The 15,914-nt window shown below is 39.9% G+C and overlaps 1 long non-coding RNA gene across 1 annotated transcript in view; it reads left to right on the top strand.

Annotated features, from left to right (window-relative positions):
* Nucleotides 1–422: 422 nt before the first annotated feature.
* LOC140712043 (uncharacterized) overlaps nucleotides 423–15,914 on the top strand; it is an 89,917-nt gene continuing 74,425 nt past the window's right edge. The window contains exon 1 of the long non-coding RNA XR_012093488.1: nucleotides 423–489. This is a non-coding gene — a long non-coding RNA (uncharacterized lncRNA). The remainder of the gene's footprint in view (nucleotides 490–15,914) is intronic.

Raw genomic sequence — 15,914 nt, 5'->3', positions numbered from 1 at the left:
CAACAGAATGTGTTGTCAAATTTTTAAACTTTAGCCAGTCTGGTGAGAAATGATACTTAGTGTGTTTTAATTTGTATTTCTCAAATTGTGAATGAATTTCAGCATTTTCCCATATATATGAAGGCCATTTTTAATGTCCAGTTTTTGTGAATTGCCCATTCATGTCTTTTCCCATTTAAAATTTTTTCAATGTAGTTTAATTTTTTATTTTATTTATTATTATTTTTTGAGGCAGAGTTTCTCTATTGCCCATGCTGGAATGTACTGGTGTGATCATGGCTCATGGTAGCCTCCAACTCCTGGGCTCAAGTGATCCTTTTGCCTCAGCTTCCCCAGTGGCTGGAACTACAGGGACATACCACCGTGTTGTGTTATTATTATTACTATTTTGGTAGTGATGGGGTTCTCATTATTTTTCCTAGGCTGGTCTTGAATTCCTGAGCTCAAGTGATCCTCCTTCCTTGGCCTCCCAAAGAGCTGGGATTACAGGTATGACCCACCACGCCTGTCCTCCTATTTTTTTTTAATGAGTTTTCAGTCTTTTGTATCTCGGTTATTAAGAGTTTTTCATATGTTAAAACTATTAGCTCTTTGTGGTATATATTGTAAATCTTTTCTCTCAGTTTTGTCAGTTGCTTTTTGACTTTCTTTGTGGTGCTTTTGTTATGTAAAGTATTTTTTATTTTCAAGTAGTAAAATTTATTAATTTTGTTTTTTATTGCCTGTGATTTTTTTTTTACTTTTTATTGCCTTGGGATTTTGAGTCATCCTTAGAAAACTTATCCCGACACTGAGATTAAAAATGAGTTTACCCATAGTTTCTTCTAGTACTTTTACAGTTTTATTTTTAAATATTTAGATCCCTAATTTATTTGAAGTTTATTAATATGGATGATGTGAGAGATGGATCTAATTTTGTCTTCCTCCAAATGGCTACCCAGGACCATTTGTTTAAGAATGTCCATCTTTACCCCAGTGATTTGAGCTTATAAATGAGAACACAGTATTTTGTTTTCTGTTCCTGCATTAATTCTCTTGGAATGATGGCCTCCAGCTGCATCCACATTGCTGCAAAGGACGTGATTTCATTCCTTTTATGACTGTATAGTATTCTATGGTATATACATGTACTGTATTTTCTTTATGTAATTCAGTCTGGATGGGACACCTAGGTTGATTCCATGTCTTTGCTATTGTGACTAGTGCTGCGATGAACACACAAGTGCATGTATCTTTTTGGTAGAACAACTTATTTTCTTTTGGACATATACCTAGTAATGGCATTGCTGAGTTGATTGGTGGCTCTGTTTTAGGTTTTCTGAAAAATCTCAGCTGGGCACAGTGGCTAACGCCTGTAATCCCAGTGCCTTGGGAGACTGAGGTAGGTGGATCACTTGAGGTCAGGAGTTCCAGACCAGACCAGCCTGGCCAACATGGCAAAACCCCATCTCTACAAAAATACAAAAATTAGCTGGGTGTGGTGGCACACGCCTGTAATCCCAGCTACTCAGGAGGCTGAGGCAGGAGAATCGATTGAACCCGGGAGGCAGAAGTTGCAGTGAGCCAAGACCATGCTACTGCCCTCCACCCTGGGCAAAAGAGTGAGATTCCATATTAAAAAAAGAAAATTCTCAAAACCACTTTCCACAGAGGCTGAACTAATTTACATTCTCATCAACAGTGTGTAAGCATTCCGTTTTCTCCACAGTCCTGCCAGCATTTGCTGTTTTTTGACTTGTTAATGATAGCCATTTTGACTGCTATGACATGATATCTCATTGTGGTTTTGATTTGCATATCTCTGATGATTACTGATATGGAGCATTTTCCCATATATGTTTTGTCCACTTATATGTCTTCTTTGTAGATGTGTCCATGTCTTTTGCCCCCTTTTTATTGAGGTTTTGTTTTTTGTTTTTTGTTTTCTTATTGAGTTTTTTAGGTTCCTTATAGACTCTGGATATTAGACATTTGTTGGATGCGTAGTTTGTGAATATTTTCTCCCATTCTGTAGGTTATCTGTTTATGCCATTGGTAGTTTGTTTTGCTGTGCAGAAGTTCTTTAGTTTAATTAGGTCCCACTTTTCAATTTTTGTTTTTGTTACAATTGCTTTTGAGGACTTAGTCATAAATTCGTTCCCAATGCTGATGTCCAGAATGGTGTTTTCTAGGTTTTCTTCTAGGATTTTTAGAGTTTGAGGTCTTACATTTAAATCTTTAATTCATTTTAATTTTTGTAAATGGTGAAAGGTAGTGGTCTGGTTTCATTCTTCTGCATATGGCTAGCTAGCTGTACCAGGACCATTTATTGAAGAGGAAGTCCTTTCTGCGTTGCTTACTTTTGTTGATTTTGTTGAAGGTCAGATGGTGTAGGTGTGCAGCTTTATTTCTGGGTTCTCTATTCTGTTTCATTGTTCTGTGTGTCTGTTTTTGTACCGGTACAATGCTGCTTTGGTTACTGTAGCCTTATAGTCAGGTAATGTACATTTGAAGTCAGGTAATGTAATGCCTCTGACTTTGTTCTTTTTTGCTTAAGGTTGATTTGGCTATTTGGGCTCTTTTCTGGTTCCACGCGAATTTTAGAATAGTTTTTTTCTAATTCTGTGAAAAATGACATTGGTAGTTCAATAGGAATAAGTGCTGAATCTGCAGATGGCTTTGAGCTGTGTGGCCATTTTAACAGTATTAATTCTTCCAATCCATGAGGTTGGAATGTTTTTCCATTTGTTTGTGTAATCTATGATTTCTTTCAGCAGTGAGAAAACTGACATCTTTATAATGTTGACTTACCAAAACCAAAAACAGTTTATTTATTTTTTAGTTTTTAGTTTTTAGTTTTTCTGGAGTAATTTACAATTTTTTTTTGTGTGGAGGCTTTTGGTTGATCTAGAAGTAGGAAAAGACTGTCCTGGGCCCTAAGTGGTCAGGAAAGAAAAAAATACACTAGAAAATGTATCAAGGATCTGGTAAATCTACTTACATTGTCTCAAAGTTCTTCACAACCACTCTGTAAAGTAGGTATTGTTAACTATATTTTATAAATGGTTATAATGAGTCTTAAGTGTTAAATAAATAGAAAGTGGTCAATAGTGAAGGGAGGATATAAATTTATGTGCCTATATATTTCCACTCCATATATTATTTGCAAGAGCATGCCAGGTAATGGAACATCTAGGGAAGGAAGCATTGATAATAAAGTTTAAAATCTTCAGAATGAGGCTAGAATGGTGGTTAGCCTAGATCCAGTATTAGAACCCAGTGCTTGAGCCTAGTATTTAGTTCTGCACACTTCACTTTTAGAGGGACATGGCTAGGCTTGGATAGCAAAAAGATTTCACCCTCTTGTTAACACTAATTGAATGATCAGAGCTAGAGAGCTGTGCTGAAATTGATTACAAGACTTCATCTGGGCATATTAGCAAAGTGTGTAGGGATCAATATGCAGTGTTTTCCATGAGTATGAAGATAGGGAAATGGGGTGTGCCAGCTATCTGTTAGTCAACCTTGAGCTATACAACAAGTCCAAAGGGAAGTGACAAAGATGGGGTGGGAACTTGTAAGCATGCCATGGAATGGAAGGTTTGAAATCCAGGCTTGGTATGGAGGAAGTTTTGCTAGGGTTTTTTTTTTTTTTTTACATTTGAAAAAAAAAGTCATGTCAACTTTTTGTGTGTGATTCTTGTGGTTAGAACAATGATGTTGTGTAGAGTGCCAACTCAGGTTCCATAGAAAGAAGAACTTTTTTAATAATCAAGAATTGCCTAAATATGGGGCGAAATGGCCTGGCGGTGATCATGCACTTGCTGATTTTTCATTGTTACATAGATTTTGAGAGTTCAGGCTTTGGGATCATAAGATCACGGTTACTTGTGTTGAATATATTACAGAAGTCACATCACTCCATTATATATACTCCTAACCCTCTAGAGCATGGTGTAGGACTTATTTTACATTTATTTGTACGATCTTTTGCTTAAGATACATCTTTCCCAGCACATGAGTACTCCAAGGATGGCAGTGACTATTGTTTTTTTTTTAAATACTTTAAGTTCTAGGGTACATATGCACAACGTGCAGGTTTGTTACATATGTATACATGTATCATGTTGGTGTGCTGTACCCATCAACTCGTCAGCACCCATCAACTCATCATTTACATCAGTTATAACTCCCAATGCCATCCCTCCCCCTCCCCCGTCCCCATAATGGCAGTGACTGTTTTGTTCATAGTACCTGGCACAGAATAAATGCTCAATAAAGGTTTGCTGAATGAATGAATGAATGAATGAATGAATGAATGAATGTAGGTTTGTCACTCTCAGTTGTTCCCTCCTGGGAGCTATTACCAATCTTGTGCTTGAGTCACTTGCTTTGAAGTGCCAAAATATGTTAACCAATAGGGACCCCAAGAGACACAGAAGTGACAGAATGGTGACACTCATGCTTTATGTCGCTGATTCCAGTTTCACTCATGGATCAAGGGAGGGATGAGGCAGGGGAGGAAGGATGTTCAGAAGGTAAGTGAAGGAGGGGTGGTAATCTCTTGATATGGTTCTTTCAGACTTTGCACTCACCTTTTAGAAACCTCATTATACTTCTTATTAGTTGTTGAATATTGTCTTTTCTACTAGATCCTCCTTGTTCAATTTCTAGTTTTCCTGTTATACAGTATGCTCCATGAGGGTAGGGACCATGTTTTCCTTAATTATTTCTGTTACCTGAGCACCTAGAACAGTGCCTGGTATATAGTAAGTACTCAATAAATTTTTGTGAGATGAATAAATAAATAAATGAAATGTGGTCTAGAATCTGTATGTGCCCAATAAAGTAGTGTATGAGATATTAGGACATGCAATACACAGTCTCTGTTTTCAAATTGCTTGTAGCCTAGGTAGATACTTACGAATATGCAGACAAAACTCTAATACACAAAGAAAAAGGCACTGAAGCAGAAATTGAGTTCAAATCTTTGCCCCCAGTGATTTGGCTATGAATAGGATTTCAGTGACCAGTAACAATTACCCTGCTCTTTATGGTGAGTTGTCATAAAGTATATGTGCCCCTGCCTTTTCTTGTATCTTCTAGTAGCAAAAGAACACAAGGCTGCAACTTAAAAGTCCAGCATGTAGTCTCTTCAGTTTCCCTCAAATGTGACAGGTTAGTGGGGAGCAATAATTCAAAAGGATCTTTCTGGAAGTAATGTTGCAAAATTCTTAGAAAAATCTAAATTGCAAAGTGAATATACAAGGGAGTAGTTGTGCAAGCATCTTCAGCCCAAGATGCTTCAAAAATACTGAATCATCACCAAGGCCAGAAAAATAGACCTTATCTTATATAACCACACATTGAACTATACATGAACTCAAAATATGTAAAGGGAAATTAAAATTTTTTTGCATATTACACAAAACAAGTCCCTGAGAAGCCAGAGAATGGTATCTTAGCTAAAGGAGTATTTGATGTTAGTTGAACTGTAAATTTTTAGGAATTTAATATTGATTACAGTTATATGCAAAGAGGACATGAGGAATGTGATGGGCTGCCATCAGCCAGGAGAGACTGTTATACTTGGAACCATAAGAAACATGTGTGAGTGGTCAGGGTGCTGAAAGAATAGGGCTGAAATGGGCTGTCAAGAATGCATGGATGATTAATATGTAAGTGCAGTGATGTGGATTGGAATATATTGCAAATTTGATTGAGTGGGAAAAGTGGGAGGGGAGACTTAGTGCCTCTAAATGTGTGTGGGATTGTTTTAATATCATGCATTAATAGCTACTAGCCAGATCCCTTAAGAGGTTGTCACCAAGACTCATCAATTTTTCTTACTATTTATTTCTTGTATTCACTCTTCATTTCCTCTGCCTTTTCTCCAGTTTGGACCACACATTTCATGTCTTGGCTGTTTCAATAGTTTTCCAATTAACATGAGTAGTATTCCCCAAATTGGGTTGACAACAACTAAAACCACTAGGTCAGTAGTTCTAAAACAGCACTTTTCTATCTTAATCCTTCATTGTCCTTCTCCCAAACCCCCCAATATTACCCAGAATAGTGGGTTTCAAACTGTGTCCTACAATCATACATAGTATGCTCCAGAAAGAGAGATTATGTTTGTTTTTATTCAACGAATATCTTTCTGGCACTTAGCACAACGTGGAGGCAGAGGAAGTGTTCAATGAATATTTGTCGAATGAGTGAACGAGGTGGCTCATTGGTTGCTGGGAAATGGAATTAGACGAAGACAAGAAATTGGATTCTGGGGCTCCTACTTCCTCTCAAATCAACAGCTCTGTTATTATCTGCTTAATATTTAGGTGTTTTGAGTAAGTTTTGTCTGGAAAAGAGTTCTGTTGCTCTAAGTATATGAAAGCCAATTAACTAAAAATATTTTAACTCTTACACCTGACATACAAAATCCTAAATTAATCTTTCAAAGGAACCTGCTAGTACTCCCCAAAATACAGAGAATATAATGTGGTTTTGTTGTTGTTGTTGTTGCTGCTGCTGTTTTTTTGACCAGCAATCCTCTCCAAAACCCCATGGGTCTATGGGGCTGCCATATTTGTTAGTATATAATCCCATTCCTAAGAAACAGGTTTTGACCCAGGTCTGGCCAGTTGTAATGTCTTGACATCCAGGCCTGAATTTGTTTGTGGGTAGGTACCTGACCCCAGCTGGGCTATTTGTTATCCTTTACTGGGATTTTAAACAGTTTTTATCAGAAACCAAGCAATAACAATCTGATCATTTCTGTGGCTAACATTTTTCTCCCGGTGGCTAACATTAAGAGAAACTCTTCATGATCAGATTTCCCAGTGTTTGGAGAAGCAATCTGGAGTGGAAGAGTCAGAAGCAAAGATCCAGAAAGAAGGAGATGTGAGAGAGAGAGAGAGAGCATCCTACTGGTATTTGAGTTCATTTCCAAGGCTGTCAAAAGTTGGGTTCTACTGACACAGTCCCTGTGATAGAATTTGGGGTATACGATATTTATTAGGGACCAACACTTACGGAAAGGAGGAGGAGAAAGCAAGATTGGGTAGAGGGAGAAACTGAACTCAATGCAAGTCTGACAACTCCACAGAGAATTATTGACCATAATGAGTCCATTGAGCATAAATGGCCCATTGAAATTGTGCTGCATGGGCTGAGATGTCCTGGCCTTTACACTTCCACAGTGATTGGTCACTGAATATGGGCTACCCAGGGAAGGGCAAGTTCTCAGACAAGGCAACTCTCAGCAGCTGAAGCAAACCTTGAAGTAGATGATAGATGAAGGCTGTCTACTGACCACATGGCCAGCATCTGGGAAAACATATTGTTCTGTGAAAGGGTATCTGAGCAGCACATCTCCATGTCCACCATATAGGCCCACCTTTACCCTGCCTTCAACATGTTTGATCTTCAACTTCTTCTTTTAATGATGTGAGATACTTCAATATGTTTCCAATACATTTCCTTTGTTGTTGTTGTTGTTCTTTGGCGTTCTTTTTTTGTTATGATTATATTTAAGTTCTGGGATACATGTGCAGAAAGTGCAGGTTTGTTACATAGCTATACACGTGCCATGGAGGTTTGCTGCACCCATCAACCCATCATCTACATTAGGTATTTCTCCTAATGTTATCCCTCCCCTAGCCCCCCAACCCCCTTATAGGCCCTGGTGTGTGATGTTCCCCTTTCTGTGCCCATGTGTTCTCATTGTTCAACTCCCACTTATGAGTGAGAACATGTGGTGTTTGGTTTTCTGTTCTTGTGTTAGTTTGCCAAGAATGATGGTTTCCAGCTTCATCCATGTCCCTGCAAAGGACATGAACTCATCCTTTTTTATGACTGCATAGTATTCCATGGTGTATATGTGCCACATATTCTTTATCCAGTCTGTCATTGTTGGGCATTTGGGTTGGTTCCAAGTCTTTGCTATTGTGAATGGTGCTGTAATAAACATACGTGTGCATGTGTCTTTATAGTAGAATGATTTATAATCCTTTGGGTATGTACCCAGTAATGAGATTGCTGGGTCAAATGGTATTTCTGGTTCTAGATCATTGAGGAATCGCCACATTGTCTTCCACAATGGTTGAACTAATTTATACTCCCACCAACAAGGTAAAAGCGTTCCTATTTCTCCACATCCTCTCCAGCATCTGTTGTTTCCTAATGTAGATGATGGGTTGATGTGAGCAGCAAACCTCCATGGCACGTGTATAGCTATGTAACAAACCTGCACGTTCTGCACATGTATCCCAGAACTTAAGTATAATAACTTTTTTTTTTTTTTGAGACGGAGTCTCGCTCTGTCGCCCAGGCTGGAGTGCAGTGGCGCAATCTCGGCTCACTGCAAGCTCCGCCTCCCGGGTTCACGCCATTCTCCTGCCTCAGCCTCCCGAGGAGCTGGGACTACAGGTGCCCGCCACTGCGCCCGGCTAATTTTTTCTATTTTTAGTAGAGACGGGGTTTCACCATGGTCTCGATCTCCTAACCTTGTGATCCGCCCGCCTCGGCCTCCCAAAGTGCTGGGATTACAGGCGTGAGCCACCGCGCCCGGCCGTATAATAACTTTTTAATGATCACCATTCTAACTAGTGTGAGATGGTATCTCATTTTGGTTTTGATTTGCATTTCTCTAATGATCAGTGATGATGAGCTTTTTTCATATGTTTGTTGGCCACATAAATGTCTTCTTTTGAGAAGTGTCTGTTCATATCCTTCACTGACTTTTTGATGGGGTTGTTTGATTTTTTTTCTTGTTAATTTGTTTATGCTCCTTGTAGATTCTGGATATTAGCCCTTTGTCATATGGATAGATTGCAAAAATTTTCTCCCATTCTGTAGGTTGCCTGTTCACTCTGATGATAGTTTCTTTTGTTGTGTAGAAGCTCTTTCATTTAATTACATCTCATTTGTCAATTTTGGCTTTTGTTGTCATTGCTTTTGGTGTTTTAGTCATGAAGTCTTTGCCTATGCCTGTGTCCTGGATGGTATACATTTCCATTTTTAAAAAAATCAAGGTCAAGTTAGATTTTTGTCACTTGCTATTAACATCCTGATGGATGTCCTTCAGCCAGATTGCCCTCCAGAATACTCTTCTATCCTTTTGGTTTAGAAATGTGCGTGTGTGTGTGTGTGTTTTCTCTACTGCTAAGGTCTGAATGTTGGTGCCTTCTCCAAATTCTTATGTTGGAACTGGAAAACCAATATGATAGTATTAAGAGGTGGAGCCTTGGCCAGGCGCAGAGGCTCAAGCCTGTAATCCCAGCATTTTGGGAGGCCGAGGCGGGTGGATCATGAGGTCAGGAGTTTGAGACCAGCCTGACCAACATGGTGAAACCCCATCTCTACTAAAAGTACAAAAATTAGTCGGACATGCCAGTGGGCGCTTGTAATCCCAGCTTCTCGGGAGGCTGAGGCAGGAGAACCGCTGAAGCCAGAAGACAGGTTGCAGTGAGCCGAGATTGTGCCACTGCATTCCAGCCTGGGCAAAAAGAGCAAGACTCCATCTCAGAAAAAAAAGGGAAAAAAAAAAAAAAAAAAGAGGTGGAGCCTTTGGGAAGTGAATAAATCATGCAGGTTCCACCCTCATGGATGAGATTAGCACTCTTATAAAACAGCCTTCAATGGACTCCCTTGTTCCTTCTGCCACATGAGGACACAGGTAGAAGACATAGTTCATGAAGCAGACATTGAATCTGCTGCACCATGATCTTGGACTTCCCAGGCTCCAGAACTGTGAGAAATAAATTTCTATTGTTTATAAACTGCCCAGTCTAAGGTGTTTTGTTACAGCATCCTGAATGGACTAGGACATCTATACAGTCATTCATGCAACAAATACTTCCAGTGTACCCACCATGGATCAGGCAAGAATCTAAACCCTCCCTTTCCTAAAGCTTCAGACCACTGCCTTTCTTCGCACATGACTCCTTATGAAATCTGCTCTCCTTTGAATGACAATAGCACTCACATTCCTCATCATCTCTACCATTCGTCCAGCACTACTTTGTCTTCCACTGGATGGCTGGCCTCTGGCAGAACTGTTTTTTGTGACACTGTGCTATGAAATAATGGGCCTCAAATGAGGGATGGGGTGAGAAAAATTCCATGGGACTTTGTCCCAACCTCTAAGGATGTTGTTCACTACATTGCAGTGTTCTTTCTACAAGACCCTCAGGAGATATTTCTTTTCTATCTCAGTATCAATACCATATGTGCTTCTGAATAACTGCTTGATTTTTATCTCACTACCTTGTGAACTGTGCACCTGGCTAAATTTCTCTTTTCACATTGGCTGCTAAAGAACCCAAGCCAAATTTCACACTCTTAGCAAATATGTAACATACTATGTCAGATGCCAGTAACTGTTGTCTCCAGGTCATTGAGACTGAAGACATGATTCCTTGTTTAAGTAGATTGATATGGTTTGGCTGTGTCCCCACCAAAATCTCACCTTGAATTGTAATAATCCTCACATGTCAAGTGTGGAGCCAGGTCGGGATAACTGAATCATGGGGGCACTTTCCCTCTTACTGTTCTCATGGTAGTAAATAAGTCTCAGGAGATCGATGGTTTTATAGAGGGGCATTTCCCTGCACAAGCTCTTTTCCCTACTGCCATGTAAGATGTCCCTTTGCTCTCCAACTTTGTCTTCCACCATGATTGTCAGGCCTCCCCAGCCATGTTGGACTGTGAGTCCATTAAACCTCTTTCCTTTATAAGTTACCCAGTTTTGGTTATGTCTTTATTAGCAGCACGAGAACAGACCAATGCATGGGGTTTCTTAAAAATTTAACCTGGGCCAGGCACAGTGGGTCACACCTGTAATCCCAGCACTTTGGGAGGCCAAGATGGGCGGATCATGAGGTTAGGAGATGGAGACCATCCTGGCCAACACGATGAACCCCCATCTCTACTAAAAATACAAAAAATTAGCCAGATGTGGAGACATGCGCCTGTAGTCCCAGCTACTCAGGAGGCTGAGGCAGGAAAATTGCTTGAACCCAGGAGTTGCAGGTTGCTGTGAGCCAAGATTGCGCCACTGCACTCCAGCCTGGGTGATAGAGTGAGACTTCATCTAAAAAAAAAAATTAACCTGAATGCATTAGGATTGGGCATAGAGTCTTGGTTGCCTCAAACATACTCACCTCCTGTTGTAAACACCACTTGTCACTTCATATATGTATGCACACACTGACCCCCTTGAAGTTATTTGATTTTATTATTCTTCCTCTATAGATTGCATTAAAAAGTTTTAAAAGAATAATATGTTTAATTTAACCCATCATATTCAAAATGTTATCGTATCAACTTGCAATCAATGCAGAAAAAAGTATTAATGAGATATTTTTCATTTTTTGTACTAAACTTTTGTAGTCCAATGTGTTTTTTATTGTTGTAAAATATATATAACATAAAATTGACCTTTTAACCATTTTTGAGTATACAGTTTAGTGACATTAAGTACATTTGCATTGTTGTGCAACCATCACCACTATCTACCAGCAAAACTTTTTCATCTTTCCAAGAGAAAACTCCATACCATTAAACAATAACTCCTCATACTCGCCTCTCCCCAGCCCATGGCAACCACCATTCTATTTTCTGTCTTTGTGAATTTGACTATTCTAAATACCTCATATAAGAGGAATTGTATACGATTTGTCCTTTTGCATCTAGCATATTTTGCTCAGCATAATGTCCTCAAGATTCATCAGTGTTGTGGCACGTGTCAGAACCTCCTTCCTTTTAAGGCTGAATAATATTTGATTTACATATATTCCACGTTTTGTTTATTCATCTATGGTTTCCATTTTTGTATTAGCCAATTTTATGTTGTTGCCCTTGTTTTCTCTGTAAACTGCCTTTAATTATTTTATGAGCAGTGTGCAGCTTAAATACATTCATAGTTTTCATCTTCAATAAGACAATAAGCTCCTTAAAGATAGTGTCCAGCACATGTTTAGCACAAAGGAGATGTTTGACACATGTGTTCATTGGTACGAGTAACACCCAGTTCTAACCTGTAGGTGAGGTGAATGCAGTGGGGAGGCAGGGGATCCTTGCACCTTGCCTAGGGGTGATGTGGAACACGGAACATTGTGTCCCTGTGTCCAAGCCTTTGGTAATCTTATCTATATGTTCTCCTGCATTTACTCTTCTTCCCCAACATCTTTTTAATGATCATTTTAATAACAGTACCGTCAACATACATTACACTGAAAATGCTGAAAGACGCCCCTTTGGGAGGAGACACACAGGCTGAAAATAGCTCTTCTTGTTTTCCTCTCCTTCCTATTCCAGCCTCAACTGCTGTTCTTGGTGGAGACAACCACTATGGGATCAGAGTAGATTAAAATATAAGGCTGCTTTAATAGTGAAAAGTTTCTCAGTATTCAAATTCACTGAAAAATGCCCTTAAGCTTTAAAATATAGAGATACAATTCAGTGATTTTCAGGGAAAACCTTTACACAGCAATCTAAAAAGAGAAGTTTGGAAAGAACCTATAAATCAGAGCCTGGTTGTCCCGGGAGGTAAGGTTATATGGACATGGTGGCTTCTTCTGTGGTATAACTAAAGAACATGAAAGTCTTTCTGACCTTATACCCAGCAGGCCAGGAGAATTTTCCCTTGTGTAGTGACACTTGATTGGCATTCATGCCAAAAGGTTCTTGTGAAATGGTTGCCTGAGCAGAGTGAGGTGGGGCTATAGTAACTCATCAACACAGATGCCCCATGTGCTTCCTGCACCGTCAGTCCCTGACACGCAGGCATGAAGCCTCTGCTGGAGCCACTGCAGGGATGGGAGCTCAAGACCCACTCATGCCTCCCCTTACCTGAGTAACCCACTTTGGTTTGGGACAGCCTTGTTGTTAGAAAAATCTTTGTTTTATTGAGAACAAAACTTTCTCCATAAACATCACCTTTGGCTTATAATTTCCCTTAATCATATCTAATTTTTTTTTTTTTTTTTTTGAGACAAGGTCTTGCTTCATTGCCCAAGCAAGAGTGCAGTGGTGCAATCATAGCTCACTGCAGCCTCAAACACCTGGGCTCAAGTGATCCTCCCACCTCAGCCTCCTGAGTAGCTGGAAGTACAGCCGTGGGCCACCATGCTTCCTGGCTAATTTTTAAATTTTTTGTAGAGATGGGGGGAGTCTCACTATGTTGCCCAGGCTGGTCTTGAACTCCTGGCCCCAAGTGATCCTCTCACCTCAGCCTCCCAAAATGCTGAGATTACAGGTATGAGCCACTGAGCCCAGCCCACATGTCTAATCTTGAGTGTACATGTCAGCTAGTGCTCACCTAGCCAAGAATTGGCACCAAGGGACCTGCACACTGGATTGGGTGCCTTTCATGACACAGGAGTATGTATTAGTTTGTTTTCATACTGCTATAAAGATAATACCCATTGCTGGGCCGTTTATACAGAAAGAGGTTTAATTGACTCACGGTTCCACATGGCTGGGGAGGCCTCAGGAAACATACAATTATGGTGGAAGGGGAAGCAAGCACCTTCTCAAGGTTGCAGGAGAGAAAAGAACAAAGGAGAGACTTTCAAACACTTATAAAACCATCAGATCTCATGAGAACTCACTCGCTATCACGACAACAGCTTGGGGGAAACCACCCCCATGATCCAATCACCTCCCTCCCTCAACATATGGGGATTACAATTCAGATTACAATTCAAGATGAGATTTGGGTGGGGACACAGCCAAACTATTTAAGAGTGTTTTATGTTAGTTTCAAGTGAAACTCTTGGTGGGGGTTGGGTGAGGAGTGGAGGAGGGCAGCAGCTCTGGCAGGGACCGTTGGGCAGTCAACAACACCAAGAGGGCTTTGAAAGACACCTGAAGACAGGAAGACAGACCATAGAAGAACAAGGTGTGCCAAGACATGGTTCAGTTGCATTCATTCCTGCCTTCTCTAGGATCTCTCCCACCCCGGAGACTTGGGCATCAGAATTCACTGAGCTCTGGGCTAGCCCTTAGAAAAACTTGTATCTGGTATTACCCTGTTTTGGTTTGCTTGTTTGTTTGCTTTTGTTTTTGTTTTTGTTTTTACTAGTTCTGTCACCTTGAGAAGATCATTGAAGTTCTCAGAACCTCAGTCTCCTCATCTGTAAAACTGGATTAATAATGCCACACCCAGTCTTCTTCCCACTTCACAGGGTTGTGTCAAGGATCAAATAGGGTAATGCATATGAGTTCTAGAAAGGAGAAAGGGCTTTAAAGCACAGATATCAAGTAACATAACCTCTCTGTGTTTCCACCTGTCTATTTTCTTTGCATTCTTTCAAAACTTATTTATAATTGTTTGTATAATGCTAAATTGTTTGGATATTTTAAGGTGCCTCATCTCCTTTTTGAAATATGGTGTGGAATAAACAAAAATATACATAAAATCAACATTTAATGGATTGTTATGATTACTGTTGTCTTGGGGAAATATATTGGGGGAGTTATGTATAGAATTTATTGTCGAGAGATAATATTATAGAGAGAATGTGTTTTAGAGAAAATATATGATATTACTGGTCTGGGCCTTGGCGCAAAGCATTTTAAAGGTGCTACTTTCTCTACTAAATGGGAAACTCCTTTACCTTGAAATGTGTATTTCAAACCCAGTTCCATAAAAAGGAGAACTCACCAGGAGTTGCTGCAGAGTTCATGTTTACAGGATGCACATTCTTTCTTATTCAGCACTAGGAAAGCCATTTGCTTTACCACTGAGGTGAGGCCTGTGAATGAGTTAGGGTACAGCCCAATATGTGGCTTCCTTTTATTTTCTTGTTTTAAAATGGCCATCTGTAGAGTCTTCTGGAAGCCACCATTTGTATCCTCTGTTCTTGACAACAGCCATGAAAGGTGGGGTAGGCCAGCTCCTGTTCTGCAGATGGTGAGATGGCACATGGGGAGACAGTGTTGTGCAGTGGGAAATGCAGGCTGAAGCCAAACAGACCTGGGTTGAATGCAAGGCCCACCAAGCACCTGGGTCCACTCTCCCTGTCTGGTCTTGGCCTAGTCATTTAAACTCTCTGAGCCCAGTTTCCTCATCTATTAAGTGGGGAAAATAATAGTAGCTACAGAACAGGGTTGTAATAACAATGAATGTATAAAGTTGTACAGCCCTAAACTTAAAGCTTGGCTTGCGTTATTGTTGTTAATAAACTATTCTCCACCCACTTCCTTCATTTGAGTAAATCTGCAACCCAAGCTTTACTCAAAAGAACATATTTTGCATTATGGGAAAGGGGGAATTTAAGAAAAGTCCCTTCTTTATGATACCTGGAGTCTGTTTTATGAACCTAGAAACTAAATATTCTTATCAACTTGGCAGGTAAGTAAAAACAAAATTTATGTCACACCAAACTGAAAAGGCGAATGCATCTTCTTGCATCTGACTTTAAAAAGCTATCAGGTCTAAGTCACCTAGATTTCATTCTAATCAGGATTCAGGCCCAGCTTGTGAATTGTGAGTCATGTGCAGGCTCTGAACCCAACAGTTGGTAAACTGGGCTTCAACAAAGAACTTAATTAAGGAGAACCACCCTCTTCCAGCCCCCATGTATTACCACCCTCAACCCCCACCCACAAACCACAAAGGGATATGCACCTTGCACTAGATTTTTGACGTTATTATGCACAGTGTAACATTTATTACTTGACTCAACACTGCTGGATGAAAACAGCCCTCTTCAATTTACAAAACCCCACTTTACAGGAAATGTAGGAGAAAGGCCAGAGTACAGATTAATGAATGCTATCAAATACGTCCACCTGAAAGTATCACCAATTTTGCTGTGACACAGTTCCTGGAATTGCATCAGACATTTAAACTTTTGGATGTACCAGTATTGTATCCCCAAAGACTTTGAAAGAAGTGCAAAAATTACGTACTGTTCACAATGCATCGT

This window comes from Chlorocebus sabaeus, chromosome 1 (genome assembly GCF_047675955.1).
Source record: "Chlorocebus sabaeus isolate Y175 chromosome 1, mChlSab1.0.hap1, whole genome shotgun sequence".
Taxonomy (NCBI): Eukaryota; Metazoa; Chordata; class Mammalia; order Primates; family Cercopithecidae; genus Chlorocebus; species Chlorocebus sabaeus.
This window is presented reverse-complemented; position numbering and strand designations above follow the sequence as displayed.